Source organism: Antechinus flavipes, chromosome 1 (genome assembly GCF_016432865.1).
Source record: "Antechinus flavipes isolate AdamAnt ecotype Samford, QLD, Australia chromosome 1, AdamAnt_v2, whole genome shotgun sequence".
Classification (NCBI taxonomy): domain Eukaryota; kingdom Metazoa; phylum Chordata; class Mammalia; order Dasyuromorphia; family Dasyuridae; genus Antechinus; species Antechinus flavipes.
Window position 1 is genome coordinate 175,209,592 of NC_067398.1, and position 20,096 is coordinate 175,229,687.

Consider the following 20,096-nt stretch of genomic DNA (forward strand, 5'->3'; position numbering starts at 1 on the left):
AAGATAAAAATTTTAAAGAGAAAGAAAGAAAATTAGTGTTGGGAAATCTCGATTTTTTTTTACCTATTTTCTTGAGTAATATTAGAGTATCTATGAATTTTTCTTCTATCTGGAGGAAATAGGGCACCTTGCCTGCTTTTGATTCTTGGTGAACCACAACATGATAGGTCCTTTGGCTAGGATAAAATTTACAATAGTTTGGTCAATGTATTGAGTCTCCATAATTTTGTGCCATGTTGGTAAATGAATTAATTCAACCAAAACATTTTATCTAGTACATTTTCTATGTGTAAATGTGTCCAAATAAATATCTAAATTCAGTGTAATGGTGGAGGAGTGGAAAGGAAAAGAGATTTCAGAAAGAACTTTTGCCATTTTCATAAATAGAATTTGAAAGAGTCAATACAATTTTTTATGCTTTATTACTGATCCAGAAAGCATCTGAATGATAATCCAGCAAAAACTGTAACCTTTATCCTTTTTCTAATCTAAATTAGTGAGGAGCTTCAGCTTTAACTTGATACACAATGGATAATATCTTTCTCTTCTAATAATAGTGATGATTTCATTTGCTATTCTTCATACTAGTAGCTATGTCAGTATTACTGTATATTTTGTACAGGCCACTCTAGCTCTGAGTTTGAAATCTACCCTCTAGAGACCATCCACTATAAATGGGCCTCTGTGCAGTTAATGAATATTTTATTATTTCTCTTTTTTCATCTAGACTGAGAAATGTGATAAAAAATATTGAAGATTCAAATTAAACAGAAATGTTTATCAAAAAATTTGATATTCTCATTCTTGGATGAAAATTTAATGAAAATATGGTTATGTTCTCATGAATCCTATTTCCTGATACTGAAGAAAATAGAAGTTACAGAACATTCTTAGCATTAACTTCTCTTTTCAGATACTTCTACCTTTTCTTATTGGCTTAATACAAGATGGTCATTGCCTGGATTGATAAATCAGATAGGTTATATCTACGTTTCGAAATGAAATGTATAAATAAAAGCTTCTAAAATGAAATAAGGTTTAATAGGCCTGTTTTCACCTCAAAATCTTCTAGGGGTTAGTGAATTTTTCTTAATGGCCAGGTAGAATACATTTTAATTTCTCAGAGATTTATTTTTGCTCTCAATACAGAAATTTAGGAATTAGTATGACCTCTCAGATTCTCTCACCTAAGTTCTCCCTAAATTTATGTGTTTTAACACAATTTATATAAGTGAGGCAATGTTGTTCAAAGCCATCAGCCCCACTCTCTCTTCCAGAGTCAAAGAAGTCCAGTAGCAAGACAAAAATTAAGACAACTGTTAATGATCCAGGCTCTAATGAATGACCTTTGCATCTTCAATTTCTGGCTAAGCTCCAAGTACTTTACAGCACCTGATTCAATTGCCTTGATATGACCATTGAACAAATTGTTCTCATCTGCCAATTCCACTGGAGGAAGTCTTCACATGCTTGGGGTAGACATCCTTGGACTTCACCAACATGTATGAGGCCTGTAGATTACCCTGGTTTATCCCATTTGCCAACATGGTTTTTACAGGATGTGGCCCCTGTTTATGCTACCGCTTCTTGGAGTCTCACTTAAATCCAATTTACACAAAAGACAAGATGTAGCCCATAATGCCATTTGTCCTCTTGACAACAATAAATTTATAGTTTGAAGGTAGAAGAAAAAACAAGCATCTTATGTTTTAACTGAGAAATTGAGGTAGAAGGTTAAATGGTTTATTCAAATTTACAAAATAGCTAGTGACAGAGCCTGAGATCCAAAATTGGACTTCTGATTTAAAAAAGAAATGTTCTTGCTGGAACACTCTACATCTCTCTTTACTTAAAGCTTATGACACCATGGCATCTTATACATGGTAAGCATTTCACAAATATGTGTTGAAACAAACTCAACTCTTATCGCCCTTTTAATTTCTATCTAATTTTTAACATATTCTAATATTTATTATAATCACAGGTCAATATACCAGATCATAAGATGCCAGTTTTCTAATTTGCTTATTCAAGAAACATTTATGGACAACCTGCATTTTGCCCTTGGCACAATGACAAATAAATGTCAGATATTGAAACTTAGACACATTTGTCTCCTAAATATAATTTCTAAGTTGAATTGCTTTTGTAACCCTATGAATGTATTAAATCTTCTTTTCTATGCTGAAGGTGAAAGATGAAATTGGGACTTTCTCTGTAAGAAATCCAGGGAAAAACAAAACAAAACAAAACTAAGAAGTCTTAAACTCAAATGCTTCCTCCTTCAAGAAAGCTTATCCTCTATCTTATAAAGAAATAAAATATTGTTCAGAATTAAACTTATTGATCAATTCAACTAACATAGTAAGGGAGGTAAGATAAGTTTGCCAATGATTATAAAAATATAAGAATATGTTAAAAAAAACTGGTAGTTAAAAATTAAAAGGGCTATGAAAATTCAGTTTGCTTCAACAGATAGTTTTTCAAGGTTTTCCATGCAGAAGAGGTCATGCTAAGCATTGAATATACAAATACAAAAATTAAATCATCCCTACACTCAAAAAGTTTAGGTTCCACTAGGAAATTCAACATGTATACATAATAATATAAATGAGATACCACTAATAACTTTGGGAGTTATTGCCACCTCCATAGAAGGTGGCAAATAAGATGAACTTTGAAAGGAATCTGGGATACCAAGAGGCAGGGCTGAAGATGAAGTAAATTCCAATCATAGGAGACTACCTGCATGAAATCATAAGCATAAAAGGTGCAATATTATGTTCAAGTAACATTTAGTATGCTAACCTGGCTGGATCATACTTTTGTAAGAAAGGAAGTAATATGAAGCAAATCTAGAGCTGTAGTTGGGAGTGAAAAATTTTAAGAGTGAAAATTTAAAAAATAAATAGGTGAGACTATTGCATTTTATAATAGAAGCAATAAAGACTGAAGAAAGATTTTTGAGTGGAGTAGAGACAGATCAGACCGATGTTTTAGATTATATTCAATGGGGAACCATATAGAGAAAATATTGGAAAGTTGACAGAATGCAAGCAAGACTACTAATTAGACAACTTTCAGTGATTTGATCTACTTTAAAGATGATAAGGTTTTGAACTATAAGAAGAAAGTAAAATGAGCTGTGGTAGAATAAATACTACTTGACCACTGATTTAATAAGCAAAATGAAAGGAAAGATTCAAAGATGATTCTCGAGTTGCAAACTTAGGTGACCAGAAGGATCATGGTGCCCCTAATGGAAATAGGAAAGTTTAGAGGAGGAATAGGTTTATAGAGATAGTATGTTCCATTTTGGATATGTTCTAGAAAGGTCAAGTAGGATAAAAGTGAAAAAAGAGATATTGGACTTAATAGGTAAGATCTTGATAGTTACCTTGGAGAGAGAAGTTTTTGTTAATGAGGAGGGGTATAGATGAGAAAGAATGAAATTAACCAAAACAGATAATAACATAAAAATTTGTCTATAAATGATAAAAAAATTATAGGCTATAGTTTGAAGACATAGCAAAAACCAACAATTCAGGAAAAAAAGCTAATGATAGCAGAAACCTTTGAAGGGTAATGAAGGAACCAAAAGAAAGAAATTGAAGGTAGAAAAAGCATGATCAAAAAGGCAAGTCCTGAAAGATTTGAAAGATCAAGGGTATAAAAAAAGAGTTTGGGATGGCAAGTTGAAAGATGTTGGCAAGGCCCACTTCTTGCTCACAAACTGAAGCAAAAGAGGGCAGGAGAATGATCACTGGCATCGTAGAGAAGAGTAAGCTCATGGTAAGTTGTTTCTATTTTTTTCAATCAGGCTGTTCCTCTAATGAGAGAGAGGTGTTAAGATTTGAGAAGAGGAAAAAAGTGGTCTTAGAGAGTTACCATGAGGACTGTGATAGAGTCATTCAGGGACAACTAAAAGAATTTCCCTGTAGCAGAAAGATACAGATTAGTTTTGATTATATAAATTAGGATAAAACTCAGTTGGCCCAGTTTTATGACTATAATAGTGTTCAGTAGTCTTTGAATAAGAGCAGAGAAGGCAGATGGTGGAGGTAACCCAAGTGGTGTTATTGGGAGCAACATCTGAGCTATGAAATGTTGAAGGTACAAGAGATAAATATATAGTAGCAGATGGAACCAAAGTCAAGATGTAGCTTGATATATCTGAGGATTTTGCCAAATTCTTCAAAAATTATCTTGAAACCAAGAGAAAAATATTGATTTGAAACAGAGATTACTTCACTCAGTTGTTCAATTACCTCACTACTCAACATATTGGTAAGCCCCTTTTAATTTGTTCTTTGCAAAATATGACTGTAGCCTTAATTTTCCTTTGCTTTAAATCCCTGCCTCTGCATGTGACCTTATCATTTGACTTTCCTTGGGTTTCTCATTGATTCTTACCTTTACTAAATTTGCTTTTTCTCATATTTGTTCCTACTATTAATGAGCCTTATTTCTCTCTTTCTCCATACCCTTCTACATGTGGTCTCATGGTATTGGAAGATATAAGTAATCGTACAACAGATAGATATAGGTTTGCAGGCTACAAACATCTTGATGGAGTTCCGTAATACTTACATGTTATATAAGTTCTTATATAAGTCCCTGTAAGTTCTGTTCAGTTTTTAGGGCCCTTTTCCATATGTCTTCCTTTCTTTTACAAATACTTGAATATAAATGGCTTCTAATATGAAGGAAAAATTACTTTCTTAGAGTAAAAAATGCACTGTTAGAACAAGTTGAAAAAAATTACTATGTGAAATCATAATCCCTACCCCTTCTAATTGCAAGTAAATGTTATAAACATTTTGTCTTTTGGTGAGCTTGTAACATCTAGAAAAAAAATTAATCTTAAACTTTTTGTAAGTCTTTGTCCTATAAAATGTATTATACTTTTTCTCTCCCATCTTTTGGAATATATTGTTTATTTCAGGATTTCCATGGACTAGCTCATATGCTTAATAAATTTTTACTGATCTGAAAGGTCTATTCTATAAAAGATTCTTATTTCTTGAAACTTAAGAATTTTGAAAATTGACTTTTACTTTTTTGATATTCTTCAAGATCCCTTCTAGTTCTCAACCTGTGAGCCTATGATTCTCCTTCATTTTTTCATGTTCTATTCTCTCTACCTCCCTGAGCTACTGAGACTGGGCTAGAGAATTTATTTTAATTTATTATTTTGAAAGAATAGTTGTTGGTGGTAAATATTTGTCTACTTGACACACACTTTTGTATCTGATTTACTCTCTCATTATCTCTCATTCTCTCTTTTGGAAGTGCCATGGATTCCAATGGGGAAAAAAAAATGACAGGTAGTCAAAGCTTTGAGTCAGAAATACATCGATTCTAAACCTACTTCTGAGACTGGCCACATGACCATAGAGAAGTCACTTAACATGTAAAATGAATATAGTTATATTTGCAGTGGAGTTGTTACAGTGGAGTCATTGACAAATGATCAAAGGATAAGGACAAGCAGTTTTCAGAAGAAGAAATAAAAACTATCTATATTCATATGAAAACACACACTAAAACAATACTGACTAGAGAAATGTAAATTAAAACACTTCCTATCTAGAAGATTGATTAACATGACAGAAATGAAAAACAACAAATGCTGGAAAGGATGTGGAAAAATTGGCACGTTGATGTACTGTTGGAGTTTTGAAATGACCTAACTATTCTGAAGAATAATTTGGAATTATGCTCAAAGGGCTATAAAACTATGTATACCCTTTGACCCCGAAATACAACTATTAGGTTTATATCCCAAAGAGATCTAAGAAGAAGGAAAAGAACTTATATGTACAAAAATATTTTTAGGAACTCTTATTTGTGATGGCAAAGAATTGGAAAATGAGTGGATGTCCATCAAATGAGGAATGACTGAACAAGTTGTGGTTGGAATTGTAATAGAATATTATTGTTTCCCCAAAAATGACTAGGGTAATGGTTTCAGAAAAACCTGGGAAGGTTGATATTAACTGATGCAAAGAGAAGTAATCCAGGAAAACATTCTTTACAATGACAGCAACATTATAACAATGACCACCTTTGAAAGACTTAGCTATTGTGATGAATACATTGATCCAAGATAATTCTGAAGTTTTCATGATGAAAAAATATTATTCACTTCTAAAGAGAAGTGATAAACTCAGTACAAATTGAACCATATTTTTTTTTACTTTTTTTGGCAATATGGTTGTATGTTCTCAGGGGGTCCTCAACTTTTTTAAATAGGGAGCCAGTTCACTGTCCCTCAGACTGTTGCAGGGCCGAACTATAGTAAAAACAAAAACTTTGTTTTGTGGGCCTTTAAATAAAGAAACTTCATAGCCCTGGGTGAGGGGGGATAAACGTCCTCAGCTGCCGCATTTGGCCCATGGCCATAGTTTGAGGACCCCTGTATATGATTTCACATGTATAATTAATATCATATTCCATGTCTTCCCATTTTGAGGTGAAGGAAGGAGAGAATTGGGAACTCAATTTTTTAAAAAAGTAAACGATAAAAATAAATGAATGGTTTTCTCTCCCTCCTCACCTCAATGAGACAATTTTTTCCTAATGTGCTGCTTTTTTGTGATTGCTATTGGGTAGCTTGGTTACAGTACCAGACCTGAAATCTTCTGGAAGATTCATCTTTCTGTGTGATCCTAAGCAAGTCACTTTGTCTCATTTTCTTCATCTGTTTAATGAATTGGAGAAGTAAATGCCAAACCACTCCAGTATTTTTGCCAAGAAAACCCAAATGGGGTCATGAAGATTTGTACACCACTGAAGGACAACTAGCCATGAGAAGAGAATCCAGAAAAAAGAATAGGTTAATCCCCAAGCAATTGATTTCATTCTTTATCAATTTTAATAAAAAACTTGTAGAAGAAAGGGGAAGGGCTATCTGATAAAATTAGATTTGGGGATTATCTCTGGAATTCCTTTATCTTAGGCCCTATGCAGTTCTATCTTCATTTTCCAATTTTTCTTCCTCCATTGCTCTCTCCATTTGCATACATAATTGCAGACTGGTAATAAATCAAACTTTCATTTGATTCCTTCAGATAGTTGGTTACCAAGCCAACCTGTTCAAAGTGTGTTTTCTTTGTTTCCTCTGTTTGTCCGAAGAGCTGTTTGTCAGCATGCCTACTTTTTTTTTTTTTAACTTCAAGGGTAAACTGAGAATGGACAGGAACAGAGTGGGAAGTTTTTCAGAACATTCGAATCTTGGCTTTTAATTTTAGGACTAACCCTTGGGAAAATATTGATGTCAATCCTTTTATTAAGGGCATCATCTTGAGGCTGGCAGATCCATGCCTAGAAGGCCATGAAGTTTATGTTAATTAGCTAGATTTTAGTCCCCCTACTCTGTATAAGATGGGGTGCTGGTTTTCAAAGTTCTTTGGAGCCATAGTATGATTCATTCTTAGGGGATCAAGGAGAGTGTTGAAATGGAATAGAGACAAATAGATTGTACCTCCTCAAGACCTAGGCACTTTAAGGAAAAAAAAATAAGTGAATGCTTGGACCAAACATTAATTGAGAATGGTGAGAATGTTACTTTTTTGCACAGAGAAATAGATGCTGAATCAGAAAAGGTTGGACCAAGAATTAGTCTTCCTCCTGTCACAGCAGAAAGAACTGCTGTATACAGAGGAGGAACAAGAGAAAAATTTAAAAATAGTAGATAATATAGATGCCCATGACATGGCCCAAGACCTCAAGGACCTTCCTGAGCATCTGAATATGTCTGGAGGGTCTCCTGACACCAATGACCATTCCAACATATCTGTAAAATTTTGAATCCACTTCAGTGGAATGATCACAATTCCATCTTCCTACATTAGAAGATGGAAGATGCATCAAAAGTTTTTGAGAGTCATTGCAAAAAACAGGTACATAGCTACCAGATCATGTTTTATTGAATGGCTTGAGAGCTCTTTTATAATGTTTATAATGTTCTTTACCTACCCCTTACATTAAAAATCTAAGCTATAAACTTGAGTAAAACACAAGTATCTATTATAGTAATTTTTTGTTACAGTAAAATTTGTAGGAATTTTTTTCTATTCTAAATCTTTATGGTGGTAAGAGAAAACTATGCTGAGATTTGCATTACTGATACTAAAATTTTGTGAAGCTCTTTATGCCCCATAAATTGTTTGATGCTGTATGAAATCTTCAATAAGTTATTAAATATAAAATAGATAATTTTGATTATATAAAATAAAAAAAGTTTTTGTACAAACAAAACCAATGAAACCAAAATTATAAGGAAAGCAGAAAAACTAGGGGGAAATTGCAAAAAGTATTTCTAATTAAGGCCTCATTTCTCAAATATTTAGAGAACTGAGTCAAATTGATAAATGTAAATGTCATTCCTCAATTGATAACTAGTCAAAGGATATGAACAGACAGTTTTCATATCAAGAAATCAAAACTATCCATTGTCATGTGAAAAAATTCTGCAAATCACTATCCGTCAGAGAAATGCAAATTAAAGCAACTTTGAGGTATCAAGTCATACTTGTCAGATTGACTAAGATGACCAAAAAAAAAATGTTGAGTATTGGAGAGGATGTGGGAAAACTTGGACACTAATGCACTATTATCAGAACTATGTACTTATCCACTCATTCTGGAAAGCAGTTTGGAACTATGCCCAAAAGGCTATAAAACTGTTCATATCCTTTGATCCAACAGTACTACTTTTAGGCTTATATCCCAAAGATATTCCTCAAAAGAAGAAAAGACTTTTATGTACAAAAATATTTATAACAGCTATTTTTATGATGGCTAAGAATTGGAGATCAAAGAAATGCCCATCACTTGGTGGTATATGGTTATAATGGAATATTATATATGCTGTAAAAATATACTGTAATGCTTATAATGCAACATTATATGTGCTATAAAATGATAAGCAGAAGGATTTCAGAAAAGCCTGGAAAGGCTTACATGAATAACTGCAAAGTGAAGTGAACAGAAACAGGAGAATGTTGTATGAAGTAACAGCAATGTTGTTTAAAGAATTGTGAATGACAACTATTTTCCGCAAAATAATGGTCCAAGACAATTCTAAAAGACTAATAATGAAGCATACTATCTATCAGACGTAATATTGATTGAATATAGACTAAAGAATGTTATTTTTACTTTTTTCTTTCATTTTCCTTTTATGCTAATCTTATACAAAATTATTAATATGGAAATATTTAACACAGTTGTACATGGTATAACCTATTTCTGAGTGCTTATTTCTCAGGAAAGATGGTGAGGAGGGAGGGAGGGAAAGAGAATTTGCAACTCAAAACTTTAAATAAAAATGTTTAATTTTTTTTTAATGAATACAAATAAAAAAGGGCTGGAATCTCAAAAAAATAAATGGATGAATAGATAGATGATATATTAAAAATACTTACAATGGCCAACTCAGTGCTGTGAGATTCAAATGAGATGTTATATGTAATATGTTTTGCAAACTTTAAAGTGCTATAAAAATGCCAGTTTTTTTTTTTTAAAGAATCCTAGATTTCAAAAGAGACCTCAGAAACCATCTAGTTTCCTCCAAGGGCAGCCAAGAAAATGAGGCCCAAGGAGAATAAATAAGTCATTTGCCCAAGATTATAAGAATACAAGATATATGTTACATAACTATATCTATATGTTATGCATAATATATAGACATATGTATGTGTATTTTATATAAACACATGAATAACAGGTGAGATTTAAAACCAGTTCTTGGACCTTAGGGCAAATGTTCTTTCCACTGTACCAAACTGCCTGTTTCATTAATTTATAAGTTCTTCACTAGCATTTGTAAAGTGTTTATCATGATTCAGACTTTGTGCTATGTGACAGGGATGCAAAAAAAAAGTCCATATTCTAATGGGGTAGGTGATATGTAAACAATTATGTTTTTAAGCAAGATGTCCACAGGTTCATCTAATCAGGATAATTTCAGAGGAAGGCACTGGAAAAGGCTGATTATAGAAGGTGAGGTTTAAGCTGAGATTTGAAGGAATTTAGGGAAGTCAGGAGGCAGAGATGAGAAAGGAGACCCTTCCAGACATTGTGGAGGGCATGAAGAGGGGAGAGCAAGTGAAAAGTCCCAAAGTTGGAAGATAGTGTTTTGTGCAAGGAACATAGGGAGGCTGATGTCATTGGATTGTAGACTACAAGGAGGGAAAGAATACAAGGAGGGCTAGGCATACAATCTGTTCTCGGTATATTTAGTAATTGAATAGATAAAGAATTCAGTCTTTGAAAAGTGACATGGTAGGAAAAAAAAAACAACACCATACTAAATTAAGAGCCAAGAGACCTGGATCGTACATTTATTAGCTATGAAAACTTAGACAAACCATGTAATTTGTCCAGGCTCCAGTTTCCATATCTATAAAGTGAAACATTATAGAAATACATAAAAATCATCTAATATGACTTGGAAGGGACCTCAGAAATCATTAAGTCTAACAAATAATATATGAATAAATATTCCCTCTATTAATATAACAGTAGCCCATTCTACTTTTAGATACCTCTATCTCTTAGAAAGTATTTTTCCTAATATTGTTGAAATTTGCCTTTCTGAAACTTACCCAGTATCTTGGTTTTGCTCTCTGGGATTGAACAGAACAAAGGTAAACCCATTTCCATTTGATAGTCCTTCATATACTTGAACACAGTTACCATAAAGCATCTTCTATTCCTTCGGTCAATTATCATATACGATTCTTTGCCATTCTGATTATTTTCCCCTGATATCTCTGCAGCTTCGATATTCTTCTTTAAAAAAAAAGTTCTTTGCCCATATCTGGAATGTTATATTAATTAAAAATTAATATAACATTCCAGATATGGGCAAAGAACTCTATCATCTCATTTTAAGTACCCCATATGACTTTTGTTGTTGTAGTTCAGTCGTTTCAGTCATATATGCCTCTTCATGATCTCATTTGGGGTTTTCTTGGCAAAGCAATCTCTAAACAAAATCACTAGAGTGTTTTTCTATTTCCTTCTCCAACATTTTATTTATCCTAAATTTACGTTTAGCCCTTTTAGTTTCTATAGCAACTTGAATCATTGATCATGCAGTGAAATTGATTTTTTGAAACAAAGTGTAAGATGTACAGTTATACCAATTAAATGTAATGGTATTAGATCTTCCTCAGTGTTCTACACTGGGAAAGCCTTTTTGCATTCTGATTTTGTCAAAAAATGTATGAGATATTCTTTCTTTCCTCTACTTTGCTCTCATCAAATTGAATAGGATACTCTTTATGCCTTTAGTCAAGTCATAAGGTGTTCGGTAGCATAAGGCCAGGCACAGATATTTGGAGCCTTCCAAAGAGACTTCTTTCAAGAATATGCCAGCCCATTAATTTCAGATCAGTTATGTATCCTAACAAATAATCCTAACAAATCCTAAACAAATAATTAACTTACATCTATCCATTTTCTCCAGAATAGCATGAGAAAATTTGTGAGATACTTTACTAAAATCTAGGCAAATTATGTCTATACTAATATCTTGTTCTATCCCAGGAATCCTTCTCCCATAAGATTAACCCTTGTTTGATCTATTATTTAAAAATATATTTTATTAAAATCTTATGTTTTTACATCACCTTGATTCCCCCTGTATACTTCTTCTCATCACCTTACAGAGCACAATCTCTTGTTTAAAAAAAAATAAATTTGAACTAAAATTAAAACAAATTAAAAAAGAAAGAAAAATGGTAAGTGAAACCAATCAACATGTCAAAAAAAATCTGATGTCATATGCAATGTGCCATATTTGTGGACTTCAAACTCTGCAAAGGAACAAGGGATGTGTCTTTTCATTATCTATTCTTTGGGGTCAGGCTTGTTCTTTATAATATTTGTAAAAACTTAATTTCACATATTTTGTGACCTATTTACATTGTAATTGTGGTATACATTTTTGCCTCTGTTTATTTCACTTTGTACCACAAGTTCATGTAAGACTTTCCATGCTTCTCTGTATTCATCATACTCTTCTTTTTTTCACAATATTGTACTACATTTTTATAACATAATTTGTTTATCCATCTACTTTGTTTCTTACTCTTTTCTACCACAAAAAGTGCTGCTATAAATAGTTTGCTTTATATAAAGGATTTTTTTTTTAGTCAACGACTTCTTTGGAGTATATACTTGCAATGGGATCTCTAAATCAAAAAGTCTGCCATTTTCCATAATTCAAAATTGCTTTCCAGAATAATTATATCAATTCACAGCTTCACCAACAACACATTTGTCTTCCTACAACCCCTCCAATATTGACTATTTCCACACATCCTCAATTAAGTCTTGGTACCTCTTTTTTAATACAAATTCTTTTACTAGATAATTATTAACCACCACACTATTAATATGTTCTAGAATTTTTGCCAAGAGGCAAAACCAAACTCACTATTTATACCTTGCATATTCTCTCCTTTTGTATCTCTTTCTCTCTGTGTGTCTCTCTCCTTCCCTTCTTAACTATTTAATGAAAAGTAGAGGTTTTCATAAGTAAATTTTAAGACCAGCATTATAATCGAATAATATTAGAAATATTACTTTCCTTTATACTTCCCTAAAACATTTATGCATGATTCATGAACAAAACTTCAGATCAGTTATGTGTTTACTTTTGAAAAAATTCCAGTAGTCACAGTCTTCCTGGGCAATGAAAGGATCATAAAACTTGAGAACAGGAAGGAACTCCAAAGATCATTTAGATCAATCCCTTCATTTCACAAAGGAAAAAGTTGATTGTGGGAGATATTAGGTAATCAAAATCACACAGCTGAGAAATACAAAGCCAGGGTTAGAATGCAGTTTTTCTGACTCCTAATCAAGAGTTTTTACCCTTACACATTTTAAAGTAAATTCAATTTAGTTCAGTTCAACTCAATAAACACATATTAAGGACCTATCTACCTATGAGCCAGCAAATACTAAGCTCTATGGATACTACTAATAATAATAATAAATAGACTATGTTTTGGAGCTTACATGAGGGATGATAACACACAAAAGGAATCTAGAAAAGGGAGAGTGGTGGGACAAGTAGGGTAGCATGGGGACAGAATTGAAACCAAGCAGAGCTGCAAATGGAAAGTGGGGAGTTAGTTGGAGAATTCAGGTCCAGCTCTACTTAAAGTAAAGCTTTGGAAGGAGTTAAACACTCTACCTCCAGCCTTCTAATCAAAAAGGGAGAGGAGGATGAGGAAGGTGGGAAGTTCTCTCTATCAATCAGATAAAATTCAAATTAGTAGCAGCCTTTGACAATTAAATCAATAAGATAAAGATTCATTTTTCTATGGGAGAAAAGTGATCAGAGCTTAAAAGAGGTTTCTTTTAGAATTAGATGTCATGATAAAGGAGAAGTAAAGTCAAGTCTTTCTTATGAGTGTCCAGGTAACTAACCAAAAGAAGATAAAAAAGATAACTTGTAAGCATAGTGTTATCTAATGATAAAGTCTAAATTATCTAGTTCATAAATCATAAATTCTAAGTTTTTTTACACCTTCAAAAGTCATTCACTTTGTCCTCTAGCAACTGGCAATGTTAATTACAGTACAGAAACCAAAAATTTTTTGACAAGTAAAAAATTTATAAAACTGGGCTGGTTAAGTTGAAAGCACTCTCTTAGACTAGGATGCTAGCTATATTTCATTTGAGTTATCAGCTTACCATCAGAAATGTAGACATACAGAGAAAGAGGTGCATATCAGAAAATTGACAGCTTTGTGGATGAGTTGAAAGCAGGAGCAAGATATATTAAAAATACCAGAGAGAAGGAATGAAGCACCGAAATTCAGAGAACTCAGTGATTAAGAGTGTTGTCAATAGATTCTGACAGCAGGCATGCTCTGAGAACTGGGGTATTTCACATACAGACATTACTGCGCCAGACAGATAAACACATAGTCAACCAATTTCCTCATTGGGTTTGACGAATTTTGCCCCACTTATCCCACAGTCAACAAGATTGGGATTTAAAAGTGCTCGAGGCATATTTAACTGTCTTCAGAATTTGGCTCATTTGAGATACAGAACATGGGGAGATGGGCCAAAATAGAATCAATTCATAATTTAAATAAATAAATGCCTCTTAAAATGTAATTAAATCAAGGATGAAAATAGTTAACATGCTGTAACATGGGATTTATTGCTGTTTTAGTAGAATCTCAGTTTTTAAGGGATTTTGGAGGTCACTTCATAGTTTAGTCACCTAGTAGTTTAGCTTACTATCCAATTCATTCATTTTTTTATTCACAGAACCCTAAGTATTTTGGAGCAGGAAGGTCATTCAAAAGTGATCTAGTACAACTTTCTCCTAGAAGTACAAATCTTCTCTATAACATACTGGCAAATGGTCAATTAGCTTTTGCTTTAAGACATTCAGGAGGAGATTTAAGCAAACTTCTCAAATTTACAGATTAAGGAGAAAAAAGGAATAAGAGAATAAAGTGATTTGCCAAAGGGTCCCACAAGGGTTAGTCAGAATACCAATAAACTCTGGACCCAAACTTTAGTTGGGATTCCTGAACACTAGTATTTGTTAGAGGGACAGATGTTCTCAGGACATTCCCCAGCTTGAAGATGCTTAGGCTCTACCTGAGACTGACAGCCTTAACTGAGATGGCCTAAACAGTGAATTTGACTGCAGGCTTTTAATATAATTAGTAGAAAGAATCAGCACAACTAGTTCTACTACCTCCAAAGAATGGCTTGATCAGGATCAAGCTTTGTAGAATAAAGTAAAAACACTGAAGTCTGAAAAATCATGACAAAGGAGTTAAGATACACCTACTTTATGTAAATTCAGAAAGAGGCAGAGTGAGATGGATATAAATAAGCAATTCAAAACTATGAAACAAAGGTGACCTACAAAATAGATCTTATAATCCTTGAAATTTCTGGTAGTCTCAAAATTTTTTTTTTAACATTACATTGTATTGTTAAAAAAAATGTTGGGAGCACAGCTCTCCTCTATATATGTATTTTATTAAAACACACACACACACACACACACACATATATATATGAATGTAATACTATATTAATAATCATGCAATTTTAAATATACACAAAATAAAAAATATAAAGGATGAGACAAGTATGAAATTGTATTTTCAAAATATTTATTAATAGTATAAAATTTTTATTTCAGTAAAATATTTATATTTATATAAATATAATGTAAAGTTATTAATAATAATATTTTGAGAGCCAAGAAATCAAATGTATTCTATTTTTTGAACATTTAACTTGAACAAATTATAACAGAGAAATTTGAAGGTCTAGTTCTAAACTCAATTTGTTTCAATACTTAGTTTTAATAACTGACTTAACTGAAAAAGATAACTTGCAAAGACAGAGAAATTTCCATGAAAGAAACTCAACCTGGTTGTATGTACTAAATCATGATAACCATTTTCAATCTCATCCATTCATTATGTGAAGGATTTTGGTGAAATTTGGATATTTCCTAAAGTCAATCGTGTGTTCTTATAAATAAATTAAAAGCTATTCTTTTTTTTTCTTTCAAAAAAATAGTTCAAATTACATTGAAAATTTTTGTTTGGAAGGCTTTTGATCAGGTTAAAAATTACGTTTACAATTTTTAAGGAGTGCAGAAACTAGAGGTTTTATAAGTGATACATTTACATCATTTTTAGCATAAGAATCCAGAAGGAGAAGGTGGCCATCAGTTCCCAAAGCAGAGAATGAGGACTGAGAAAAGACTACCAAATCAGGATATCCAGAGACATATCATTGGTAACTTTCAAGAAAGCAATTTCAGTTGCATCAGAAGCCCAAGGATAATGAGAATGAAAACCTGGGAGACTGAAAAGATGATGATACCTTGAAAAAAATAGGAAGTTTGAAAGATGTTTGAGGAGAAAGATGATAGAATAAGATCTGTGATGCAGAATGTAAGCCATTCATGCCTCTTCATTCTTTTTTAGTCATTCTTTCCTCTTGGGAAAAAATATAAGTGACGTATATCTTACTCAGTGGACACTGCCCTGAAGTTCACCTACTAATGGACGTCTGTGGCAGCTAGGGTGTTATCTGTAGAGTACAGTCTGGGAAGTTGGTTTGGGGAATATTGTCTGCACAGCTCCTGTAGTTGCTAAATTGAGGACAGGTTATAATCTCAGGGTAAACAGCCAAAAGCAATAGGAGACCAGAAGTAGGATCCTAGCAGAGTCAGGGGGGATTACACTATAATGATAATGCTATAATTGTGTTGAAAAGATTCAAGTCAAATCTTATCTTTTGCAAGAAGCCTTTCCAAGTTTCATTTTGTCCCCACTCCCAGCTCCATAGATAGTGCACACACACACACACACTGCGTGCTGTCTTCATTAGAATGTGAACTCCTTCATGATAGATGTTGTTTTGCCTTTCTTTAATTTCTCAGAAGTTAGCACATAGTAGGTGCTTAATAAATTCTTGCTAATTGAATGGCAATAAACAAGACTGTAATTGGCTATCCTGAAGGGTACTTTAGGGACCCTTGCTCCAGATTACAATAGAATTATCCCATTGCTATTGCCTTAAAAATTGTGAGTGAGGAATTTTCAATTATTTGAAAACATGTGGGAGTATCATTGTGCCTAGGGATCAAATAGGCTTCCTACATCCTTTAAAGGATTTAAAAGATATGCAAATATTGATGCTGCTGAAATAGGGTAGTTGGGAAATGACCATATGATTTTCTCTTACTATTCATTTTTAAATTCAGAAGCAAATCAGACATGTATTGGAAGACAGTGGAATTTAAAGAAAATGGGATGATTTCTCAGAATCAGAAATGTTTTCTGAAATGCTGTATTCAGTGGAAGTAATTATGGATACTACTCTCAGGAAAACACTTGTATATACTCACCTTTTTTCTGAAGCTAGAGATGAATGTCCCAGATGAAAACAGAGTCAACAGCAGCTTGGCCAATCTATTCATGATCATGATAACTCTTTTCTAGTCATTTCCAGTGAACTGGAATAAGTAACACAGTTACACCATTTTCGGCAATCTAGAGACAAGACAATAAGAACATCTACTATAACACAAGAGAGTTGGTGTGGTGTAGGAGATTGACCTTGAAGTAAGAAAACTCTCTTGTACTGTTTGTGTCACCATGGCAAGCCATTTAACCCCCTATTAATCTAGGCAATTCTCTAAGAATGTAAATTATGGAAAGGATGCCAACCTGAATGGAGAAAGAGAATTTCCATATCCAAGAGTTTACAATACAATTACAATGGTCTAATCCCTAACCACTCCCTTTGAAAACCAAAAATTGACTATCTAGTATTTGATTGAAAGACTTCAAGAAGAATCCATCATTTCTCAAAGAAGCCCATTTTATTTTTGGATAGTGTTAACTATTAGGAAGTACTATTAAATAATATTATATATCTCTATTTTAAAATTTCCACTAATTCCTTGTAGTTTTTACCTCTGAGGCCAAATGGAACTAGCCATCCTTGTAAGTGTTTGAAGTAAGCTTCCCAAACCTTCTCTAATCTGGAGAAAACAACAGATTTTTCAATCAATTTTCATATAATAAAGAGTATGTTCCCCATTCTGGTTGTCTATTTCTGCCCTCATGTTAGAAATGTCTTTCCTAATATGTGATACCCAAAACTGAACATAATGTTCAAGATATGATCTAACCAGATTAGAATGTAACAGAATTATCATTCAATCAATAAACATTTATTATCTCCTGTGTGTCCCGCACTGTGTTAAGTATTGATGATTAACCAAAACAGTCAAAAGACATTCTCTGCCTACTTTTGTCACAGAGTTAGTACTCAGGACACAAATAAATAGATGAAATAATCCTTATTCACAAAGAGTTAACTTTTTTAAAGGTGAAGATAACAAGAACACATATAGAATAAATATAAATAAAATAAAAAATTCAAATAAATATAAAATACTTAAATGCAAGATAATTTGAGGAGAAATCATATCATTTGGAAGACTTAGGGAAAATTTCTTGCTAAAGGTGGTCCTTGAGCTTGGTCTTGAAGGTGGAAAGGATTCTATGAGGTGAAACTGAGAAAGGTGGGTATGTCAGGCAAGGGGAATGACTAGTGCCAAGTCATGGAAATAGAAGATGGTGGATTGAATGTGAAGAAAATAGAGAAGCCAATTAGGCTGGAAAGAATTGTTGGGGTAAGACAAAATTGAACCTTAAACCTAGTTCCTCTATCATGTATTGGTGAATTTGATTTTTTAGCTCTTAGTAATGAACTCATTGATACCTTCTTATCATATGTGAATCTTGTCCATACTCTTTTACAGATTTTTCCATGAGGAGCCAATCCAATGAACCGGAAGTCTTCCTTTAGGTTATTTACTGTTATGGATACCAGATTAACATACTACATTTGTTTAACCTTCATTCTTAGGACATGAGCAGTATACCTTTTTTAAACACTAAATATATTTTCCTATACCACTTCTTATGCTTCTTATATGTTCCTATAAATGTTTTTGTTCATGTTTTCCTCTGTCTTCGCCTAGAGGCAGATAGTTGATGCAATGAATAGAGGACCTAAAGAACTGAATTCAATTATACTTGAGTCCAAATTCTGCCTTAGTTATTTACTAGCTGTATGATCCTAGGAAAGTCACTTATTGGCTGCCTCAGTTTCTTCATCTATAAAATAGTAATAATAATTGCACTTACCTCCTAGTGTTGTTGTGAGGATAAAATAAGTTAATATTTGTAAAGTGCTTTGCAAACCATAAAGTACTGTATAAGTGATAACAATTTCTTCTATTTCTATAAAGTTCAGTAGTGATATCTCTAGTTTAAAGAGTGTTAGTAACTTTCTGGACATAGTTCCAAACAACTTTGCTGAATGGCTAGATCACTGTGCAACAATATGCCAGGAAAGGTTACTGAAAAATGATAGATTGAAGGAATAAAAGGATTGGTCAAGGAATGAGAAATTCTTTCAGGAATTCCTATTGGTCAATGAAAGGATTGCTTTGACAGTAGCAGCAAGGTGCAAGAAATACACACCACCCCTTCTTCTGGCCCTATGATTAAGAATGAGCATCCTCAGTAGGAGTCATATGTGAAGAATATTACAAAGGATATGATATTCTTAGGGAGATCAAGATCTCAGTCAAAGAAATATGTTGGAAAGAATATTGAATAAAAATATCAAGAGTATAAGGATGTTTGCTAAGAATAGAGCAAGTGTTTCAAAGGGAATAATCAAGATAAGTGAGCCAGATTGGAGTGAGTCTTGAAAGGAAAAGGGATGAGAATATGGGTAACATTTTGGGAGGAAAAATAGCTTATAATTCCTCTTCCCCTTAAAGTGATAAGATTGGATGAATCACATCAGGAAGTAAGTGCAACAAGAGAAAGATTGTTTTCCCATGTTCTTTTGGCAGAAATTCAAACCCAGAAGACTAGCAGAGCAATGTTTAAAACAGAATTTAGAACAATGCCATTTTGTCAGGCCTCCACAAGATTTCTTTCCAGGTCTACTTTGTTCCTTATCAGAGGGAAGGACGTTGCCAAGCTCTAGGCAGAGTAATGATGGAAGGCTACCAATCCAGTAGCAGCCTTCTCTGAGACTTCTGCCCAACTTCTTCATATCTAGCATGCCATCTACCTTGTTGTATTTGTATTTTCCCTCTTTCTTGCTCCTTCTGCTTGCTACTCCTTCCTTATTTCTTTCTCCCAGGTCCATGGCCCAGATGCTCATTTTTGTCAGTTTTTAGGAAATCAATATATGTCTGTTTTTGGTATCATTTCCCTCCTTTAAAAGTAGAGGCAAAGCTAAAGTGTGCCTTCTTTTCTACTTTAACACTACCTTCTTCCCTTCTACTCTTCTCTTTTCTCCTGCTTTTTCCTCTTTTCAACTCTATAGAACATAAAAGGCAAGAGGGAACACACAATGTATCATATAAGTTGCCAAATCCTCCACCCCCATTTTATTTTGACCACATCAATGAGTCAGAGCAAAACATAGTATCAAGGAAGACTGTATCAGACAGCCCTGATAGCATTTTTTCTCCTGATTCT

At 33.3% G+C, this 20,096-nt stretch overlaps 1 long non-coding RNA gene across 1 annotated transcript in view; it reads right to left on the reverse strand.

Annotated features, from left to right (window-relative positions):
* Positions 1–20,096, reverse strand: part of LOC127559411 (uncharacterized) — a 91,515-nt gene that overhangs the window by 28,113 nt on the left and 43,306 nt on the right. The window contains exon 2 of the long non-coding RNA XR_007953123.1: positions 16,928–17,035. This is a non-coding gene — a long non-coding RNA (uncharacterized LOC127559411). The remainder of the gene's footprint in view (positions 1–16,927; positions 17,036–20,096) is intronic.